This window comes from Pelmatolapia mariae, linkage group LG17 (genome assembly GCF_036321145.2).
Source record: "Pelmatolapia mariae isolate MD_Pm_ZW linkage group LG17, Pm_UMD_F_2, whole genome shotgun sequence".
NCBI classification, from domain to species: Eukaryota; Metazoa; Chordata; class Actinopteri; order Cichliformes; family Cichlidae; genus Pelmatolapia; species Pelmatolapia mariae.
The window spans coordinates 10,115,535-10,138,284 of record NC_086242.1 but is presented as its reverse complement, the minus strand read 5'-3'; the positions used below and the strand labels follow the sequence as shown (position 1 = coordinate 10,138,284).

The 22,750-nt window shown below is 39.8% G+C and overlaps 1 long non-coding RNA gene across 1 annotated transcript in view; it reads right to left on the bottom strand.

The window, feature by feature from the left end:
• The window catches only part of LOC134616073 (uncharacterized), a 54,516-nt gene extending 32,919 nt beyond the window's left edge, over positions 1–21,597 (bottom strand). Inside the window, exons 1-2 of the long non-coding RNA XR_010091418.1 lie at positions 21,457–21,597; positions 9,400–9,473 (exon numbers count right to left, since the gene is read on the bottom strand). This is a non-coding gene — a long non-coding RNA (uncharacterized LOC134616073). The remainder of the gene's footprint in view (positions 1–9,399; positions 9,474–21,456) is intronic.
• Positions 21,598–22,750: the final 1,153 nt, after the last annotated feature.

The window sequence follows — 22,750 nt, the reverse complement described above, 5'->3', positions numbered from 1 at the left end:
TAATTTTGTTCTGTTCCACAAAATAAAGCATTAATATGTATTTGTGTCCTGAAACAATTGCATGAACTAATAAAAATGCTATCAGAGGATTAATGTGATTTCTGCAGCATATTTGTTGCCTGAAATTCCACAGCTGCCTGTGTGTCTCTGAGCCCCTCGGTGTCAGCCTGTTTAAAGTAACTGCTTCTTGGCACAAAGGCAGACACAGTGAATATGAACAGAATAAACTCCAGACAATAATAAGGCAGCACATCAATAACTGCTAGGCTGGGCTTAGCAGGGGGGCTTATTGGTTTAATTCTCAAAATACACCAAGATGGGAGAGTATGTAAGAACAAACAACTGAAGGGGTTTTTTATGTGTGTGAGGGTGTACTCGAAATCCAATCCACCATATTTTTCAACACGTACAGCCGGCCTAGTGCAAATATTAGCACCACATCTATTGGGAAGCAATCTGGCTGTCACCATATTGTTGGGTGGGTGTTTTTTTTCTGTGCAGAAGAGTTCGCAAACAGCTGAACAGACACTAAATATTGCCTCGGTTGTTTTGCAGCTCCAGGAGAGGTTGTACTGGTAATGAGCAGTAAGTTCAATGGCTTCCATCCTTACCGCCGCAGTGCCTCAGCTGGCTTGTGCAGTGTACTGGAACAATAGCATTGCTTGTGTGCTGTTTCACTTGACTGTCATTTTGTTTACAGTGTTATAACATGAGCAGAACAGCGTATGGGGTGGCATGGCAGAGTTATCCCATTACTTCTGTGTGGCAGCTAGTTGCCTTTTGTGTTGGATTTTTAATTATAATTTAAATTGGACTATTATCGCTTCAACACGGTTTACGTTGAGCAAACAAATAGTATTATTCAGAACACTTGCGTTCAGTGTTAGCTTAGCTTCAAAACTTGGAAATGTTTACTGGTAGAAATGAAAAGGAAAAACTGAGGTTGTTCTTTGCAATTATGTTGCTAATGGAAAAAAAATTACAGTTTAGATTGTCTCATCTTGCATTATTATTGACTGCAATTAAGTATTACATTACAATATTGCTTTGCACGTAACAGTGGAAGCTATAAAACCAACTGGAAATATAAGGTTACTGAGCAGACATCAATACAAAGACAGTTCAATAAATTAAACCATCAACCATTCATTTCAATTTAATTCTGTTTATATAGCGCCACATCACAACAACAGTTGGCTCAAGGAGCTTTTGTTTAAACCATCAGTTTCTTTGATACTGATGATTGGTCCCTAGTGGATGTTCCATGCTCTGGTTGCCTAGGTAATCCTCCGATGCATTTAGTATCCTGCCATATGTCAGTCATTAGTATCGTGCACCGACATTGATAATCACTTCAAAATGAGACAAGTTTATCTCGGGATCTTCCCACTTTAGAGTTGCCAATGGTCTTTTCACTAGTAGTTGCTTGAAAATGCCAAATGGCTTGAACCATTTGCTAAGCAGCTTAAGAAAGAAAATTGTGAAATTTCCCAGTTCAGCTAGGTTGGTGGTCATTTTTTGTGTTGGTCTGAATGAGCTTGGATTTATGGTCTTAAAGCAAAAAGGACCTAGGTTCTAAACCAGGCTGGGGTTTTAAACCTCCCAGTGTTCATCCTAAAATTCAAAGACATGCATGGGTTACGTTAGGTGATCCCAGTTTGGCTAGGATTTGGCGAGGATCAGTTAACTTATTCACTTCTTAAATTTTATATCTGTTGCTACTGGTGACTGTCATGAAAGGGAAAGGTTTTGTTCCTAAGAGTCCAAAAAAACATTTTGGTCGAAATGCATTTAAGTTTTTTAGAATAATCATGACCACTCCATACTTGAAAACTGACAGAAAGTAAGTGAATAAATTAAAATAAAATAGAGTTCTTTGATGATTTAGCTATGTAGTTGAATAGCTGAATGTTAAGGCTATTGTTTGTCCTCTAATTAGCTACACTTTGGCATCCAACAACTACGTGGCTCTTTATCAACATTAGTGAATGTCCATCAGCTAGTTGCAAACTGATTGCTAGTTACTTCTGATAAGGTAGTTTTAAAACCAAAACAGCAATGAAGCCAGAAAACCAAAAGTGCACAGGTGAAAAGCTGGGTAATAACCAGTTGATGATACATGATGCCTTGAATCGCCCAATGATCTATTGTTGTATTGTATTGTTATATTGTATACAAACATAAACTATTTCCGCTCTTAAGATAAGGTATCTGTGCACACGCTGATGTCTTCATGCATTGAAGCATTAGCATGTCACACACACACATACAAACACATGCAGAAACATCTAAGAAGCTGTCTCTGTATTGTTGCCCTCTTGAACGGATGACTTTCCTTCTCTGATAATGTGAAGGCTCTATCTTAGGCGGGAGCGCTGACGACTATTAGATCTATAAATCATGTTAGCTGAGGGGTTGGGGGGGGTGGGATGGGTGTGAGGGGGGTGCGCAGTGAGAGCTCAGGGTCGTAAATCTCATTACCTGAGACTGCTGCCGACCCCCCCGCCGCCTCACCCTGTCCTCAATCTCTCCCATTATCAGCTGACCTTGACCGCCAACGTAGACACTTGCACTCAATCAGAGCTGCAGAGAGAGAAAGAGCGAGAGTGTATATATATATGTGTGTGTGTGTGTGTGTGTGTGTGTGTGTGTGTGTGTGTGTGTGTGTGTGTGTGTGTGTGTGTGTGTGTGTGTTTACCTGCCATATTTCTGTCTGGTGTTTGGAGCTCCACCCAGCTCAAATGAGGTGCTGGGATTTTTCAAATTAAAATATCACTTTATTCTTGCTCCTGTCATCTTGCCATCGGCTTGTTTTTATCTAGACTGTCTGTCAGTGCTTCTTAAAGGCGAACGCCCACATTTCACTTTACAATGCCTGCATGTTATTGACAACACCTTTAAAACCAAAGAAAATTATTATTTTTTAAATACAGAAACAACGTACATGTTGAACTTGAGCTGATGAATTTAATTTTTGGTCAAATAGCTTCAATATCTCAGGAGAACAGGAGTGAACCTTACATTATAAATCAGATCTGGGTTTTTTTTTTTTTTTCTATAGTGACTAAACAGATTGCTTTGGTCCTTACTTCTGGTTAGCTGAGTCACTTTTGAAGCTGCTGTAAAACGGCCAATAAATGCACACCTGTAAGCACATCATGGCTCATTTGAAATCTAAGAATCTAATGTTGAAACACAGACCTGTGGCTATGTAACGCTCACGCTTTAACGACTACCCATCTGTCAGAGATGTGGAGCAGATTATGAGAGGTTTCTTGGAACACAAACATCTCAGGTGATTGGATTTTTATGTGTTGCCAACTGCTGTTAGAGAGGAAAAACAATTCTTATTGAATTACCTGTGTGATTCTACAGATAGCACTCTGGCTCAATCTGCTATTTTGGTTTAGTCTGAATACTATTAAAATTTAATTGTTCACCATGATGGCTCCCTCATGACTCTGTCAGTCCTCGGATTTGCTCTCTTAACACAGCAATAAAGTTGACATTTGTATTGTTTTTTTGCTTTGTTTGTTTGACAAACATATCTCTACACTAATTGGACAGACAACTTGTTAAATACATTGGAAAAACCTGCGATAACCTATGCTGCTGGCATCAGGAAGGGCACGGTGGTTAACACCCTCATTACAAAGCACTGGCTGGCCTTCCTTTTTAAAGTTTGTATACTCTCAAATGCACGTTGAGGTGATTGGTGATTCTAAAATGTCCATAGATCTGGCTATGTACCCATCTGAGTCTGTCTCTCTGTGTTATGGGTCCATTATTATTGCCGGATTGGACGTGTTGCGAGCAAACAACACTGGTCCAAATCAGCGCCGGTATAGGAAGAGAAGAAGTCAAAGCTGAAGGCAAAGAAATTGTAGAGGTTGTTTTTTTTTTTTCCTCTCCAGAAAACCTCGCCTTTTCAAACTGTTGCAACATATCCCTCTGTATAATCTGATATAAACTGGCAGTAAGAACTGACACAATCACATACTCATGTCTTTAACCTGGCGGAGGTTTGACCTGCACGAAGGGCCAAAACGACACCAAAGCACAGTGTTTGCCGACGTCATATTTGCTGTTCATGAAGCGAGACGAGACCGCTCCTGCCTCTCATCCTAAGACAGCTCACATAGGCCAATATGAATTGGCTAAATGGAATTAAATGGATGGACATTTGCAGCCAAATACCTGAAAAATCAAAGATACTCTTATAATCTTTAACTCTGCTTTGTGCTAGAGTTAAGTGTTAAGACTGCCTGTCAAATACTCTATTAGCATGCCAGCACTCTTAGTCATGTTGCATTTATTTATGGCATTACAGGTTATTTATGAAAATAAAACAGTGATATCAACAGGTCCGTCAATATGTTGCAAAGGCACGCATTCATAACACGATACCTGCGCTATTTCCTACATTCTACCAGTTGTCAGCTTTATTCTTATGCATTCTTCTTTTGCAATGCACTTCCATAATGGCTCAGACTCTAAACACATTTGAATTTTAAGTGAAGAAATGGAACAAGAGAGGAAACCACATTCTCAGAAATGATATAATTACATGGTTTGTGCTTTGCGAGCTGCGTGGTGCTGTTGTGTCTCGGTTTATTACTGTTGTTTATAAAGGCAATCACTGGGTTGAACTTAGTTATTTTCTGCTCTGCGCAATGCCAAGTAACATCTCTTGACTCCTCTATAATGGCAGACCTCAGTGTCTTTTTGCAGCTTAAGTAAAGTTCAAACTTCATGTACCTGTTGACAGAAGCCGGAGCTGCAATCGACACAGATGCAGCAAGAATAGATGGATGCAGCGGGGGCACAGCGGCCAACATTCACAGCTCGTACTAGCGGAGTTTCCTTTTGGCAGCTGCAACTACATAAACTTGGCAAAACTTTGAGAAACAATGTTAAAGTCCTGTCCAGGTCACATAGGGTGAAATGTCTTTTTGTTGTGTAAATCAAGCCTCTGGCAGTGCCCTTGGTTCCTCTGCTGGCTGGCTGCGATCTCCTACTAAGCTCTGACTAACAGCACCAGTGAAACAGACATAATGAATGTTAGACTTCCAAACAGAGTCTGGCGCTGCATGCAGTCTCCATATTTCTGTGAGTTTGTCTTTTCTCTTGCTTTCCATCTTTTTTTAATGTTTTTCTTTTTCTTTCTTTCTCTCTCTCAAAAGTAAAAATGCATATTACAGCCATTAAAAAAAATCATTCCACATAATTACATCTGTCACTTCAAGAACGTGGCAGTATGCCGTTATGTAATCAACACTGGTCTTGGAAAAAAAAAAAAACCAGAAATGATTTGACTGCTGACAGAAAAATCGTTTAATTAGAATTAATGATATTAACGGCAGCCTTGTGTAGAAGTGGTAATAATTCTGTCTGCTGCCTCCTCCTTACATCATTTCTTCAACTTTTCTGCAATGCATCTTAATGGGTTTTCATGCCTGGAGCGGAATCAAGGCCAGAGCGGGAATGTGCTGCATTGTGGTATGTCTGGCTGGTTCAATAATAACTCATATGACAACACTCTCAGCTATCACACAACCCCCAAACTGTCACCGTTCCACCACTGTGCCTTTGGGTAGACGAGTTCACCCTGAATAATTTCACCACAGAAGCAGTGAGCGAGTTCACCCAGAGGAAGCTCCTGAAAAGTACATCATGTTTACCCCAAGGCACGATTCATGGGATGCTGACAGCTTCAGTCATGTTTGATAGCTGACGACGTGCACAGCACTAATCACTTGTAAATCCAGATATGTCACTCTATAATAGAGGACATGACCTGGGGCATCAGAGTCTAACACTAATAAGGAAGTGGATCCTGAAGTCATCACTCTCCTGCGACAGGACAGTTTGAGTACAGCTGACGGACATATACAGGTTTTATTTTTGACAATATGTTCTCACATTTGCGTGGAACTACAACTCCCACAAACAGATGCAAACGTCTTTGTGGCTCTATAGTGTTATGGATAACTGGGACTGACATTTTCCAAAATTTCAACCAGGCTGCTTACCATGAACTGTATATAAAAGATTGACATGGCTATTCTTAGCCCTTTAGTTTTTTTAATCCTGAATTGATTGTATTTGCCTTGAAGCAGGACCAGGACATAATAGAGAGATTACATCTGGCTTGGGAACACCTTGGTGTGCCCCTAAATGAGCTGCAGGAGGTGGCTGGGGAGAGGGGGGGCGCCTCTGCTTAGGCTGCAGAAAGGATGAAACTGACCCTTTATGGACGTGTGCTAGAAAGGCTAATCTAGCAAATGAAATTTACACATATAACGGCTCTTGAGTGCTAAGTAATACAAACAAAATACTATAATTTCAGTCAAAAAGCATGAAATTTTTTTTTTAATTTTCAAAAGATTAATTTTTCAAAAAATTGCAATAAAATTCGCTGTCGTGGAGCCTAGCGGACTATGTTGTCACCCATCTTTTTCCTCCTCAGCTGCTCCCAATATTTCAGAACTTTATGCCTCAATATTTTTTGATTGAGGGCCTTTAACAAAAAATTCCCCCCACATAAAGTTGTTGTCTGTCATCATGACCAAACATGGTTGTAAACATGATCATGGACTACTCAAGTTGTGCCTTTTAGTATAGGAGTCATTGGGGATTGACCTACTCTTGGGAGTCAGCCTCAAGTGGCCAGTTGATGAACTGCAGTTTTTGGCTGACCCTTGGTTAATTTTTCAGACTAATTTTTCTGCTTGGTCAGGATGTGCACTTTAATAAAACCCAAAATTACAACCTCCAAAAATTTGCAGATGTATTTTTGCTTGTTTGTCACTCTCTTTGCTTCCATAGCAACTAAATCCTGCCATTACACTCCTTGCAGTTCATAGCTACGTTTGTAGTTGCTTCTTTTACACTTTAAACCACCGTGTGTGGGATTTAAATTCTGCTTTCTGTAACTTGCTTTATGAAATGTGAAATTTTTGAGAACATTAATAAACTGTAGTTGTTCAGTACAGTGAATCGAATGCACAAAATCATTACAGATCTAATCAATGGCTTTTGAAAGTTGCTGTCAGCTCCGCTGTGATTCAGAGCATTTCAAACAATCACCAAGCCGATGACTCATTTGTAAGTGCTATTTTATGTACAGAGCTTGTAAGTACTGAGGTACCTCTGAATGTGATTTGCAATTTTAGAGTGATGCAATGGTTATGAGGAGGTGGGGGCTGGTTTACTATCTGTTACTTTCTCTGCACATATAGCAAACTCTGCTGTGATGGACTCTTAGGAGCACCCGAGGGTATTACATTGCAGCTTTGTTTTTCCTGTATCTGCTTCATCAGAGAATAGCGGGGCTCATTAGCGTGTGGCCCCTGTAGGGTCCTGAGGCCCCAGAACCCACCCAGCCAACCTCCAGCGGCCCCTTGGGCCCTGAGCCACAAACACAACAAATCATTGAAACAAAAACGCGTGCTAGCATCCCTAATGCCCGAATCTTTACACTTCAAAAACACAATTATGCTAATGCCAGGAATCATTTGCCATTCCAACTCTGATTTAATGCGGCCTTTTAGTACGGGAAGCTAATTAGAGGCTTTAATTAACATGTGCGACACAAACTGGAGAGAAGTGTGAAGGAGCCTGTCGATCATGGAGGAGCACAGCGAGAGCGATGAAACAGGGAGAGTGAGGAAGGGAAGTCTGAAAGCTATGCAAATGAGGCGAGGACGCACCGCAGGGAGGCGCGGATCTCTGCCGCTACAACGGTTTCTGTAAATATCACCGTGACCCGTAGACCGAGTGGAGTCATCTCATTAACACAGATTGGAAGGTGTTACCAGAGCTCAGCCCACGAGGGTCAGCGCTGATACGTCGCAACCTGAGCTTAGTGAGGGCACGATCATTAAAAATGTGACAAAACACAGCATTTAAGGCTGTGTCGGTAATGCGGATATTTTGCTCCACTTGCATCATCCTTTCCCGTGTAACTACCTCAGGGAGGATGAGCTCGCCGCACAGCTGGACATTCACTAGTGGTATACTCAGCGTCGAAAGCTGCATATATTCTATAATGCACACAATGACTGCAATGACCATCTTCATACCGGCAGCATGCAGGTTTCTGCAAATTAAACAGCAGCATGTGGGTGCAGGAGTCATCTCATTAACACAGACTGGAAGGTGAACTCTGCATAACGCAGTGTTTTTGTTGAATCTTAAGCTCCAGATATCATCATCATCATCATTATTGGGAGATACAAACAGATACCGAAAGTAATCACCTCGGCTTTCTACACCGATGCAGCTCCCCCCTGAAAATAGAAGATTGAATCTGAAAATAGGAAAAGTCAAGGAAATGTAGCTATTAACGTGTGAGCTTTCCACTTAGATTCACACCCTCACAAAGTTCTGCTGCACCGCCAGTGCACTTTAGAAAGCAATATAAAGATATTTCAGGACTTATTTCATTTCTCATTTTACTGCTTAAACTACCCTTTAAAGTTTAAAGTGGTTCTTTTTTAGAGTTTCATTAAAACACATTAGGCTGTCTTTTCATGCTTTCTAAAAGCGACAATAGTTCTTGCTAACTCTGTTTTCTCCTGATAAGTAGTTTATTGCTTGGCAAAGACTTCAGCACCATTGCCTTTGCAATACTTTCAATACCTTATAATAGTGTTTCATTATGCAGGGCAGCCACTGAGTCATTTCATTTACTTAATTTGATCATGTAACTTCTCATTTATTTATTTATGCCAGAGTTGGTTTGGTATGGGCACCTATGCACGGATTGTTTTATGTATTCCGAGAAAATGTGCACTTTGCAAAAGCTATATGTCGTAGGAAGTAATCATTATTCTTACAGACTTTGTGTCTCTGCAGGCTGAATTCACTTTGTTCTATTCTAAAGCTCTCAGGGATAGACCAGATAATGGCTTCAGTGCAGTATGGGAACAACATGTTTTCCTTATGGGAGTGACTGCTGCAGCAGGCAAAGGAAATGGATAAATGACGCAGCTTCTCTGATGGTTACAAGTGTTTAACTTTAAAATTCATAGAAAGAAGAGTCCAGCTAACTCAAAGACAAGAATAGTTCGAGTATTGATCTCTGAGACTAGTCTTTTTCACTTATTTGATGTGTTTTTGCCCTGACGCCATGCAGACGTCTGTAAATGGCAAATGCATGATTGATTTTTAAATTTTAATCATGTTTCTGTTCCAGTAGATTACATGGAGGTGAATCAATGTAATAAAAATGTCAGATCCCTTCTGCTATAAAACACTATAAATATTCCGAGGGATTACTTGACTTATCATCCAGGCATTGCTCACACTTCACAATGTCTGATGTTAACTTCGTACTATCATCCATCATTTCAAGGATCCTTGTTATTAGGAGACAGCAAGAACAGTGAGACTCACCTGTGTGTTCAGGACGATCAGTCTTTTCAGGTTCAGTCACAACAAACACTCTTAGTACATCGTGTTCTCTTGACCTGCAAAAAAAATTGCAAGAAAATTCACCACCAAGCAGACACTATTCTCATTCTCATCAAACTAAATTATTATTATTTTTTTTGGGTACAAGCTTTTAGCCCGGAGGTTGAAATCTTTGCAAGGCTGGTGTTTCTGTTTAATAATTTTTAGGAAACAGTCTTCAGAGTTTAAGCAAACATGACAGGAAATCTTTAGGCAGACAGTGAGTTAGGCTTTTGTTACGTTTCTTCTGCACCTATACAGTGTATGCAGTTCATCTTGGCTAATGAGGTGATTATATGCTTTGAACTACAAAATATGAACTACACATAAACATCTTCTGGCAAAGAATGGCAGATTGCACAGATTCAAATAGTGTAACATTTTAACAAAAGCAGCTATAAAGAGTGTTTTTATGACAACAAAGGATCAAATCATCCTATCTTGGTTTGCAATTTGGTTGAAGCAGGTAGCTGTTTGCATTGAACAGCTCTACTAAACCTGGTGTGCATTATTTACAGGAAGAAAACACAAAAGATTAACCTGCATATACACTCTATATTTAGTTTCTTGGGAAACTAGTTTTGTATTACTCACAGTGCAAAATAATCCTTCTTTATCTTATCTTGGTTTACTGGGTGTCTGACATGACCATCTATGCAGAAGATCTATCTATCTATCTATCTATCTAGCGACCTCATGAGCATCCATCAGTACCCCACATATGTACAGTATGTAAGAAAATAAGTATAATGGCTTTAGCTTAAACAACAATGTTTTTCACAGAAATTGGTGAAGACCGAGTAATGCCAAAAGAGGGACTTCTGGGCTTACAATAGTCATGTGGCCTGAAAAAAATAAATAAAATAAAATACTGCCACATTCTGCTACATTTTGACAATTTCTCCTTTAGTTCTCCGATGAAGGTGCACATTAAAGATTAAAAGTCAAAGTCTGAAAGGCCACATCTGCAACATTTTTGCCATGTTTTGTTAACAAAAGATCAACAGATCACCTTACTCGCAGGTCCTAGAAAATGCATGAATAATTACTGATGTTTCCTTGCTTGCTTGTCACTTGTCATTTGATGCCACGCTGAAGCACTTGGACACACATCTGCAATGTGTCAAACAAGGTGCTCTTGTTTAAACGGCGCCTGAATTACCAATGCAGCAGGGAAACATTCATATGCACTTCGCTTTCAAGGTCAGTGACTATTAAGTGGTTCTACAATATGTTCTTTACTAATTTAATACAGCAGAAACTTATTTCCTCCGAGGACATCAAGAGGAGGCACAAGTGCTGAAAGTGCTTAAGAAGAGTTCAAACTGAGTGTGCAAAAAAAAAAAAGAAAGAAAGAAAAAAAAAATCAAGCATAATCACATTTAGTAGAATTACAATTACTATAAATGCAATTTTGGAGTAATTTCACATTACAAATCATCTGAGAGTGTTTAAAAAACTTTTCCAGGATTAGGATTTTCTCTTTTATTAAGATTGATCTGTTAGGCACTTTTTCAACTCCATATTTTTTATTCTTGAACTCTACTAGAGTGGACTTACATGGAGGGTAGTTCCAAATTTTTAACTGTGTCTTGGCACAGTTCCTGAACAAGGCTGCTTTGGCTCCTTTCCCTTTGTGGCCTCCCCCTCATTTAACCAAATTTCTTCTAATTGTCTGACTGGTTTGAACAGCAGGTGGGTGGGGCAGTGAAAGCTACGTGCCTGAGATGACCATATAAGGAAGGGGTGGGGAAAACCAGGCCTCAAGGCCTAGTGTCCTGCAGGTTTTAGATATCACCCCGGGTCAACACACCTGAATCAGATGATTAGTTCGTTACCAGGCCTCTGGAGATCTTCAAGACATGTCGAGGAGTTAATTTAGCCATTTAAATCAGCTGTGTTGGATCAACGACGCATCTAAAATGTCTTTGATATCCACAGGTAAAAACATCTGTAAACTTGAACATTAAGATCAGCTTTTGGCTCAAATGGTTTACTAGTGCATGCGGTGATTTCATAATTTAAAACATTTGCCCTGTTTAATGAGAGCATCCACCACTGAACCGGTGTATATGTGACAGATAATAAAGAAAAGTATGATAGATCCCCTTTAAAAACACATTAACTCATAAAATTCCATAATTATAGCACATTTAAAGTGTTTACATCTTTAATGATTCCACCAAGAAATTCCAAGAGTGATCTCCTCTGTAAACCTCTCAGTTTTAGGCCTGTTATCTGTTTTTTAAACAGTTATTTTTAGGCCAACCCGACCACATACAACAATAAAATGGATACAGCTGCAGTTCTTTCAGTATCTCTTTTTAATTAACAGAGTCAAACATTTGCTGGTTTATTTATGGAAAATCTTTTCCACAGAATATTTTTAGGCTTCAGTAAATTTCAGCAGACTCAAATTTATTCTGCGCTTTTAGACATTTTCAGAAAAGGTGATGAAAATAAGTGCTGCAGACCTATAAAACTATTTCAAATTTGAAACCATCCAACAGCGCAACACTATTTGCATCTGTCCAGAAAGAGCAATAAACTCTGCAAATTCTCTTTCTGAGGTAAACAGCATTTCATATTGCTCATAAAGAAATCAATATAATGGATGGAGCTGGGGAAAAAAAACAAAAAAACAAAATGGTAGTGTTGCTCAGGTTGGCATCAGAGGGGCTTTTATAGTGAACTTGATTAAAAGAAAATTGCTTTCAAGTGCTCTCAGCAGGCTGGAGGTTGAGTGGGTGTGCTCTTGTGTGCAGCGACGGTGGTGTTTCACAAACTAGGCTCGCAGGGGGAGGAAACAAGATGAAGAAATGCTCTGAAACTGCCCGAGGACAAAGAATATGGAAGCACTGGTGACATGGTGGCGCAATATTACTTCTATTATCAATTTCAGCGCGTTGTCATTTACATGACTCGTCCAGGGCCATCGAGATTGAATTCATTTTTCTGTTTCTGTAATGTAGGGACTGTTGTGTTGATGTGCTTTTCTTCAGACACTTAAAACTCATTTTAAATTGCACTTTTGATTACGCTTTAGCATCTGCTACCATAAATCAAATATGCATTTAAATTGGTGCAAGCTTTTGTCAAATAACCAAAGTGTGGAAAAAAAAATCACCTAATTGTAGATTTTATCTGGATAAGTGACAGGAGATCTGACAGGGAGAGGTGGAGGAATGGGCTTTTTAATTTTAGAATTTGTGTAATTTATTCCCTCTTGAATTCAAAATGACATCAGGAGATCAAATGCTGTCCCCGATTTCCATGAAACCCTCACCTAATTGGCTTTTAAAGAGTGAAAAGAGCGCTGGTGAATATTTTAACTACTTGGTTTTAAAGTAGTTTGACTTTGGTGAGAATACTATCAGAGATCTGTTGGTATGCAAGGTTATTTTTTAGGAGCACTGTTCATAAATTAAATTTGCATTTGATTGAACTTTGAAATTTTTCACCACAGCACTCATTGAAACATAATGTCATTCTCACCGTGTACGAACTCCAGCAGGGGACATACCAAGAAAATAAAGATGTAGCCACAGCACAGAATCAATGAAGTCAGGGTGTTGCATCACCATGTCATTGTGTTTTAAGGTTTTCTGAAAGCATCATGAGCTTTGTTTACTTGCTTTACAGGTCAAATGGATCACAGAATCTGCACATAATGAGAATTATTCACGGTTTCACCCCTCTGCATCGGGTTCACTTTGATACACAATGTCTCAGCATAACATTCATTGGCGCCTGAACATCATCTGATATGCATTAGCATATGCACTGTAGCATAGTAAACAGTGAATCCACAGGGGCTTTTTACTACAAATAGTTGTCTTAGTGAATAATTAATAGGTTTGCTTCTAACAAACGTGCTGTAAGTGCGTTCTTTCTTTTGACATTTGCATATTCATTAATTTTGTTGGTGTTTTCATTATTATATAGTTTAGAAACAGTTTTAATGTAGAGAGTTTTTATGGTATCCTTGTTTTAAGTATCAAGTTTTAGTTTACCACAGCCGATGGTTATCTCTTATGTAAGCTACACATCAGTAGGAACCATCACCAAGGAACATTTGATGAAACTTAACTTTGAACTATATCAAGTACTGTCATAAAAAACTCACAAAAACACCTTCTTTCAATTCTAAGGCCATATCAAGACATAATAAAACTCATCCTCTTCTCACCAGGTTTTATATTCGGTAAATATAAAATGATATAGTACACAATGTCAATATTTATTTACCAAAAACTTAGGGAAAATTCAGAAGCTGTTTAGGAAATATTAGGTATATTCTATGATTCAAAAGCTGGTAGAATCACCTTTAGCAGTAATAACTTATACTACAGAGCATTATCATTCCCAATGCTTAACATACCAACAATATGTCACGCCCCTAGGTGTCTCATAGTAAGGCAAGGTACCCTTCTTCATCCTTATGAAACACTCTGGGTTATCAATTGAAACCAACAGAAAGCCACTCGTGGCATTAAGACACGCTTAGAGCAGAGGCTCCAGCCCTAACCTTAACCTTAACCCTATCAAATAGTGTTTTCCAAAGCGATTCAAGATCTGAAAGTGAACAATTATAACGTACATAATGCTTTGTTAGGTTGATTTTCATGTCACACATAAAACACATTTATAGCTCTCATGCCTCCGAGCACGTAACATACTGACGATTTGTCACATTCGTCAGTTTGTTACACGTTGGGATGAGAACGTTTTGTATACTAATAGTAGTCTAACAGTATTTTGTGTTCTGTATAACTCTCTCACATCACTGGGCAGGACTTTTGTTGCTTCAGTTCATTGAGGTTAGCGGGCTATCATTAATGCACGGCTCTCTGGACCTTGACTGGGTCATTGCAGCACCTTGATTATTTACTTTTTCAGCAATTCTCTTGTAGATTTATTGCTGTCTTGTTGTATGAGCCAATTCAGACCAAGCTTTAGCTGTTGGCTAGATGGCGTCACATTTGAATCTTTAACAATTTACTTTGGAGACTTCAAATTGTTTGGAAATGGTCTTTTAACCCTTCCAATATTGGTTGCTTCTTGCAGATACATTGCTGATGTCTTTACCTCCGTGGTGTTGTGTTACACAGACCTGATCTTCTGCTTTTATAGAGCTGCTCACACAGTGATGATGTTGTTGAAGATTGATTAGTGGCACCTGGCTGATACTTAGCTTCCTAAGGTAAGAGTGAACTTTGTTTTAGTTTTTCTTAAGTATATAAAGACACAATGTAAAATGTCCTATTTTGTAGTTCATCTAAGGTTGTATTTACATAGCTTTAAGACCAAAAACCAGTAATAATTTTTGATCATGTGCTGATAAATAATTCCTGAGAATTGAAACGTGTTGTGTATGTTCTTTTTACCAGGTTTTACATTATCCACACAAAATGAATTAACAAGGTATATTAAAACTTAAAGCTAGGATGAATGTAAACGCCACAGAGATCTTAAGATTAAGCAATAAATGAAGATTAAAACTTTAACATTAAAAGGTATATTAACAGTTAAAAATCGTTTTTTAAATTAGTTTTGTTGAATTTATCCTAAAAATATCAGGCTATAGCACGAAACTGTTTAGCTTAGCTGAGTTTAGTATAAAGTCTAACACAGTAGGCAGCAACCTTTTTTATCTTGCAGTAACAAAAGCTGTTTAATAGCACCTCTAAAGGTCATTAAACAACATGATGTCAATTGTTTGTCCAATACAAAGTCTTGAAATTATTTCCTGAAATCTTGACCAGATGCCTGAAAAATAGTCCCAGCCCAAAGATTTCGGGATACCCATTTCATTTGAATATCATAAAAAAATGTTTTAAATAGCATTTTAATAATTTTTTTCTTTAATTTGAATATTTAAAACAACAAAAAATAGTAATACATTAAATCTAAATTATTGCTTTGGGAGGAAAATGGAGAAATAAATAAATATTAAATACATACATAAAACGCTGTCATTGTAGCTTCTTTGCCAATCGCTGACTGAAAATATCCAGAGCTTCTTAAATTGGTGGGGTTATAGCTGGCTGCCAGCAGAGCCGGCGGGTACGCCAGTGCAGCCCCCTCTGGCTTCTGCTCCGTGGCTGCTGGGTGACCCCTCGTCTGGGGCTCTCCTCAGCTCTTTCCAGGAGGGTGGCACGGATGCCCCTCTGGTGGTCCTCCTTGGGCTCTCGCACTCTGGGGCCTGTGGATGTCTGGAGCCTGAATGTCCTCCATGCCTGCTTCATGCCCTGGGGGACAGGGCTATGGCTCCCTACACCCTCTAGCAGACCGTTACATGGGGAAACCTTTTGAATACAAGCGCGCTGATCCACACAGGTGTGCACACGGGTGTTCACTGTCCATAGACATAAACTACACCTTTCTTGGCTGCTACCTCAAAGCACATTGTGCGCTGTCGGTCCTGCGTGCTGCACCACAACATTCAATATTTAGCATTTACTGCTGTTTACACTTAGCTAGATTAATGCGATGGTGTTGTGTTTATTATGTTGCTCTCTTTTTTTGCTTGTTTTCTCTTCTTTTTCTCTCAACAGGTGATCCAGGAGTTTTTTTTTCTCTCTCTCTTTCTCTTTTTAAGTGCCCTTTCTCACTGTCCCTCTTCCCCTCTGTTTTTCCTTTCCTTTATCTTTCTTTCTCCCTTTCCTATCCCCTAGTCATGTCTGTCCCGTCTGTAACAACTGAAAATAAAATAAAATAAATAATAACAACAAAGGTCGATCAAATGGACCAATACGGCAAGGCCATGATGATCCACTTGGTAAAGTAAATCCATTGGGTATCCTTGTTGGCCTTCAGACAACAATTCTGACGGCTAAAGAACCAAATGGGACAGGCACAAAAATTTTTTAGAAGAAATTGGTGGGGTCAAAAGACATAACAATCAGACAGCAGACTAATGGACAAGATTAAACATAGAGGTACTGGTAAAAACAAACAATATCAAAAATATCTGCAAAATGCACGAAAGCAATCAAAAAAATACAAGATGATTAGTAAAATACATGTTAAGTGTTAAAGTGCTAAGACTATCAAGGACCACCATTAAACCTCTTAAATATGTAAATGTAGCAGCAGAGGAAGGTTCTTCTCCCGTTTTGGAGCTATCTCTATAAAATCTCCCTTAACCACTAACATCAGTGGTCAAAATGTCTAAAAGCAGTTTTTGCCACATACCTTTTATATAAGTACTGGTACTAGGCGTGGTATTGCACATATGAAGACGTAACGTTTATAAGTTTTAGAGGTGCCTAAAAACATTCAGGCTAGCTACTGCTAGTTTCCAGTGCATACTATATGCTAAGGCATGCTAATGGACTAACTGCAACCCGAATGTGCAAAATGTATCTACAAATTCAATCAATAATCTTTAACCAGAAAGTGTTTGTGTAGCTGGATTTGTAGTGAGCTTGGGGTGGTGTTGTGATTAGTACTGTTGCCTTGCAGCTCGGGCCTTTGTGTCCTCCTACAGCAATGAAACGCTTGTTAGGTTAACTGGTGATTCAGTGGTCAGTAGGTGTGTATGTGAGAGTGTTTGCTCCTTCTGCCTCTGTTGGCCTTGTGATGGACTGGCACTCTGTCCAAGGCGTACCCTGCCTCCTTCCCTATTACAGCAGGGATTGGCTCCAGTGACCCTAAGTTAAATAAACAGTTAACAGATGATCTGAAATTGACCAGTAAACAGTTTGGCAGACAGCTGTGACGTGGCAATCATAAACAGTAACTGAATTATTTTTGTAAGCCCTCACCCTAAGCGGGCGGTAATTTTAAAAAATATAATCTTATTCTTAATATAAACTTATTGTTACACATCACATTAGCCTTCTGTAATATTAAATACACATAAAACGGTAAACACTAAAAACAAAGAAGTCAAAAAAGAAATAAACAGCAAAGCTTTTTTACTTTTTCATCTGATTTCTGTCCACTTATTGTCATTAATGTATGCTATCTAATGCCAATGTAATTTTCATATTTATTTATTCCTTCACTCCAAGCACTGTCTCCAGTGCTGCAAATCTACTCTTGCTTTGCTTGTTTTTTTGTTTGTTTGTTTTCTTTGCAGCCTAACATGATTTCTATCGAGGCTTGCTGCTGCTGGTGGCGATAAGAGTTGCTTTCCAGCCGTTTTAGCCACCGTTAGCAGTTCAGATAACGGGAATAACTGTCCCTCACATATCTGCCTTTTCATCGGCATTTCTTATTCTGTTCTCTTGTTGGATTCAGGGCAGAGTGGACATCACATGGACCTTACATCATCATGTTATTACACAAAAGTCTGCTCCATACAAAACCATTGTACATAATACATTAATGTTTTTGACATAACATCATAGCAAATGTTTCTTATGCAATCTGCTGAAAGCAATAGGTATATTTGGAAGGCTGCAAACCATTTTAGTGGTTAAATTAGAATCCTTAACACTACTTGTTGTTCTTGCTCTAAACTATTTTTTATTGTATATAAGTTTGGGGCTATTTGAGTCTGAAAGCAGATCAAATAGTTTGCCCCTAGCAGTCTATTGAAGTTTTAACAGACCGGGGAAAATATCTTTAAAAGGTCCAGTCTATAAAGCATTCTAATTTTATCACCCAAAACATCTACAGTCCTTCTTTTTACTTTGCAGCTCACATTTTGGACCAAAACTGTGCGAGATTCAGCTGACAGGAGCTCGTAATGACTTGGCATTCGACAGAACATGTAGCCCACAGACAGACAGAGACAAGACAGAACACTTCAGTGACCACGCTCAGATGGGTGAAATCCCCCGGTCCGACAAACTCATCCCACACGATCGATAGCTGCTGTGACAACAGCCCTTCCCGTCACAGGCTGGAGAACAAGCTGTTGTGAAGGTCTGAGAATGGGAGATAGGCCCCGGAGGGGAGGCTTGATTTACGACCCCAAGTCAAGATGGAAGCACAGTCGCCCACATACTGTAGACGGCCTTCCTGCTACATCACTCTCCCTCTCCCTGCCTGACTGCCTGCCTGCCTGCCTCTTTACTTGTCCTCCTTCCAGTGTCTATTTGCCCGCCTGCTGACAGCAGGAATGGTCTGAAATGACATACCGCCAAGAAAAACATTTCATTGTGTTCTTTACCTTCACCTGGATTTAGTGGATGGCGAAATCCTAAATGTCACCTTTGGCTTGTTTTAGTTATTTATTTTTTATAAACTTAGCCAGAGAGGGGGCGGGGGAAGATGTTCAGAAGGATAACGCTGGAGAAGGACCTAATTTTAAAATGCCATGTAGCCATCGATCAGCAGGAGAAACAAAGGAATGACACTCAGGAGGTGCTGCTAGACAAACAACCACCCTGCAGTAAGAAACATGGAGGGAACATGTCACCTGCAGGCAATGGTACACTGCACAACACAGTGGCATGTGTTGAAGCAACAGCTTTACACAGGCAGCATGCTTTGGTCCACCACTCCAGCTGTTTAGAGATGGATTTTTCATGTTATCTCAAGTAAAGAAAGGCAAAGGAGATTTTTTGGATTCAGTTTTAGATTATATATCTCGCTTGAGTTTTAAATATATATATCATCACTGATTTTTCTGGTGATATATTAGCAGTTCTTGGATTTGGTTGTTTCTATCGTGGGAGTTGTTGTAGGAGTTTAATGTTCTGGTCATTGAAATTCAAGTTAAAGTATTGACGGCTTTAGCGCTGAAACACACTGAAACAGCAACACGAGCTTTTTACCCATTCTAGGGGAGGTTTGTCGTCAACCTCTTCAGCAGTCGTCCACCTATTCTAGCATGGTTTAAACCCCAAGGCACTTCCGATGTACATTCGGACCCCCCACTCGCTCCCCCCACCCTCTTCTTTAAAAAAAACAAAACACTTTTCTGGATGCTGTTGAGCAAGGGAAGATACCCTGCCTCCCTCTCTCTCCCTCCTGAGCGGTATCAATATTCATGGGTCTGCCGGGTGCGTTTGTGCGATGGCTTTCTCATTAGCCTTTGATCCCCTTGCGCGAGGCCTGCCGGAGCGTTGCAGCGCCAACAACAGAGCAGCGTTTGAAGTGTAGAGAGAACAGCTGCTTGCATTGATCTCCATATACTTTCTTTGCCATCCACAAGCACGTCCACACATATGCAGATGCTGCCCACGGGCACATGAATACATGCATCTACTGTAGGACTACACTTGCAAGAGCGCGGATAGATGGAGCTGACAGCAATCGATAAGAAAATCAATCGTGAAAGCTGATAAGCCTTTTAAGCTCAGCGTCTTTGAGTTTTAACAGTCAACACAAACCGAGGTATCACCTTGAGTTGTGGAAACTTTAATGCCCATTTTTCAATATTTTATTTCCCACTGTTTAGACCAAAAGATTAATAGATTAAGTCAGAAAGAAATGACCAAGTTATAAAGATGAGCATATTAAAATTGTTTTTATTTAGTGGGGAACTCTCCTATTTAAGGCTTATCAACAGGTATTATGCAACGCACACTCTATCTTCTCATAGAAGACAAAAGTATTTTTTAAAAAACTGAGCTGACATGATGCAGAGAACATTATGATGCTCATTGAAAATTAATAATGAGGTACTTCTTCTAACAAAATAGGGATTCTAAGCCGCTAAATTATACAGCAAGCTGGAGCAAAGCAGCACAAAGCTTGGTGAATAGCTCTTATTTGCTACTGCAAGGCTGCGGAAATTATGATGATTACAGAATTATTTGCTAAATCCAGGAATGCTTTGTTGGGAAAAAAGAAATGTACACACACAAATAATCAACTGGGGCTCTATTTTAAAGCATAATCCACCTTCTGGCTGTGAAATAGCATCAGCATTGTGCAGCCGAAAATAAATGACATCATCCCACATTAAGCCCTTTAGCACAATTTCTGCCATATCACAATGTCAAAAACACAGGCTCATGTCACAGTCTGTGTGGTCCATGATGAATCTTCAAACTACCACCCACCCCTCTTTTTTTGGTTGTTTAACTTCTTTTTTGTTTCATTTTTTTGTTCCCTTTTGTTCATTAATGTGAAAACATGTTCTCCTGTACAGCCAAGAAGGACAAGGTCCAGCTACTATGACATCATAACATCTGCACAAAGACAATCCCTGCGCTATTGCACTCAATAACTCTCCCCTCTCCTCTGGTATCCGCTGCATAAAAAGCACAGTAAAAGATTAAGACTGGGAGCTTGTCTGGGCTATTGCTCCACTGGGAACGGGTCAGCAGATCAATACAGCCAATGTGTCTGATAACATTAGACCACCCTTAATGGCACTAATGAAGAGAGAGTTAGGTCAGGGAAAGAGTTACAGCAAAGACGGGTTCATTAGATACGATGTGGTTTTGCCACTTTGGGGGTTTTTTTGCACTTTGAATTTTGTTGTTACTTTTTTAGCACGAATCAAACATGGCATTATATTAATTAAGTGTGCAAAATGATCAGCGTGACTCTTTTAAACCAATAAAGATTAACGCCTATCAAAAGAATAGCATTTAAAGCAAGCTTCACAAGAAATAGAGCCAACACGCCTTTCCCCCCAGTTTTTGCTCAGTTGTGTGCCAGTAGAAAGAAGAAAAGATGAAAGCAGAAGCACCCTCAGAGTCAAGTTTCTAAACTAACCAACTCTTGTCGGTGTCCTTTGTGACATTAGGTCACAGTGTGCCGAGAATGACTCTGATTGAAGGGAGTGTTATCAGTGTTCAAATGTCAAGAGAAACTACATCTCAGCAGACTCGCCTCTGACATTATAATAAATCACACCCCATTGTGCTCCATGTAGTCACACTCACACACAGGCACACACATAGACACATATAAAGAGAGAGAGAGCAACCTGCTGCTGAAAAAGCCTTGTACTTGGCAGGATCTCTGCACACACACACACATACACACACTACTTAACATCACCAGCGCCTGACTGCTGCTGCTGGCTCACAGTTCTGATAAAGATGAAAGGAGGTGATGCACAAAAGGAGGCAGTGAGAGGCAACGTACCTCACAACGGATGTCTCGGTTTTAACTTCAGGAGCTGCAGGAGACGCACCGGTGAGGCGGGACTGTCGACTTCTCTCTGTCTTCTCCCTCTCTGTCTTCTCTGGGATGGAGGCTCAGGAGGAGAGCTGCTCCTTCGCTGCCTCCTCCCTGCCTCTGGCTCACTCTGCTACTGTCTCAACCCCTCTCACTATCATACCTCCCCTCCCTCCCGCCCATGCGGCTGCCCCCACCCCATCCTTTTTCCCCTCCTCTTTCAACTCCTCCCCTTTTCTAACCTGCTCCTTTCTGTATTTCCTTTCTCCTACACCACCCTCAAACTCAAGGGTGACAAAAGAAATCAGGGCTTTTATCATTACTTTCAGCTTTGCTGCAAAGTATGTTGCCTTGGAACTGAAATTGCATCCAAAACTCATCGGCTAAGGTAAGTTTTCTGTACTCCAAGGTTAAGAAAATACAATTTCTGAAACTCATGAGGCTGATTTTAACGATCTGATTATTTAAGAACAGACTAATGCTTAAAACTAACTAATAAAATGTTTTAAAAAAAACGCACTATGGTTCCCCTGAATCAAACTTTACACAATTTAAAAAAAAACTATCCAGTCAATCAAATATATTTAATTTGCAGTATTCACCAAAGAAAGGAGAGATTTAAGGAACGACATTTTTCATTCATTTTCTGCCCATCAACATATCTTTTAATCAATTCAACTCCATATTTTATTGATGCTCCAGTGTAACATCATAGTTGGTGAATGACTTTATCATTTATTGATCAGTATCTTTTTAATAAGGGAAATCAATCCCAGAAGAGACAGGGGAGGATAAAAATTGGTTGAGGGGATATTTAAGGATTCGAGCATGTCTGATTGTGAAGAGAAACTGCTAAAGTAGTGGACTGAAATAAGAAAGGTTGGTACTTATTGCACAAAGAAAGATTTGCATCTGGATTTTCCACATCAAAAATACAAACAAAATCATTTGCTCCCTGCCTTTTATTTGAATATCTGCATCTGAACACCACTCTTGGATTCCTCAGCACCGACCAGTTCTTAGTCTTTTTTGTCTCCTTTTCCCCTCTCTCGCATCGACAGCCCTTCGCTGCCTCGGCCCCTGTTTCCATAGTGACACTTTCCCCGACTCTGGCTCGACATAATCAAGTGAACGGGATGGGGGTGGGGGTGGAGGTTGGGGCTGGGGGTGAGAGAGGGAACTGTGAGCAGGGTGCGGGTGTGAGAGGTTGAAGTAATGGCCAAGATGAAAAAGATTGGAAAAAAAAAACATCCCCAAAAAA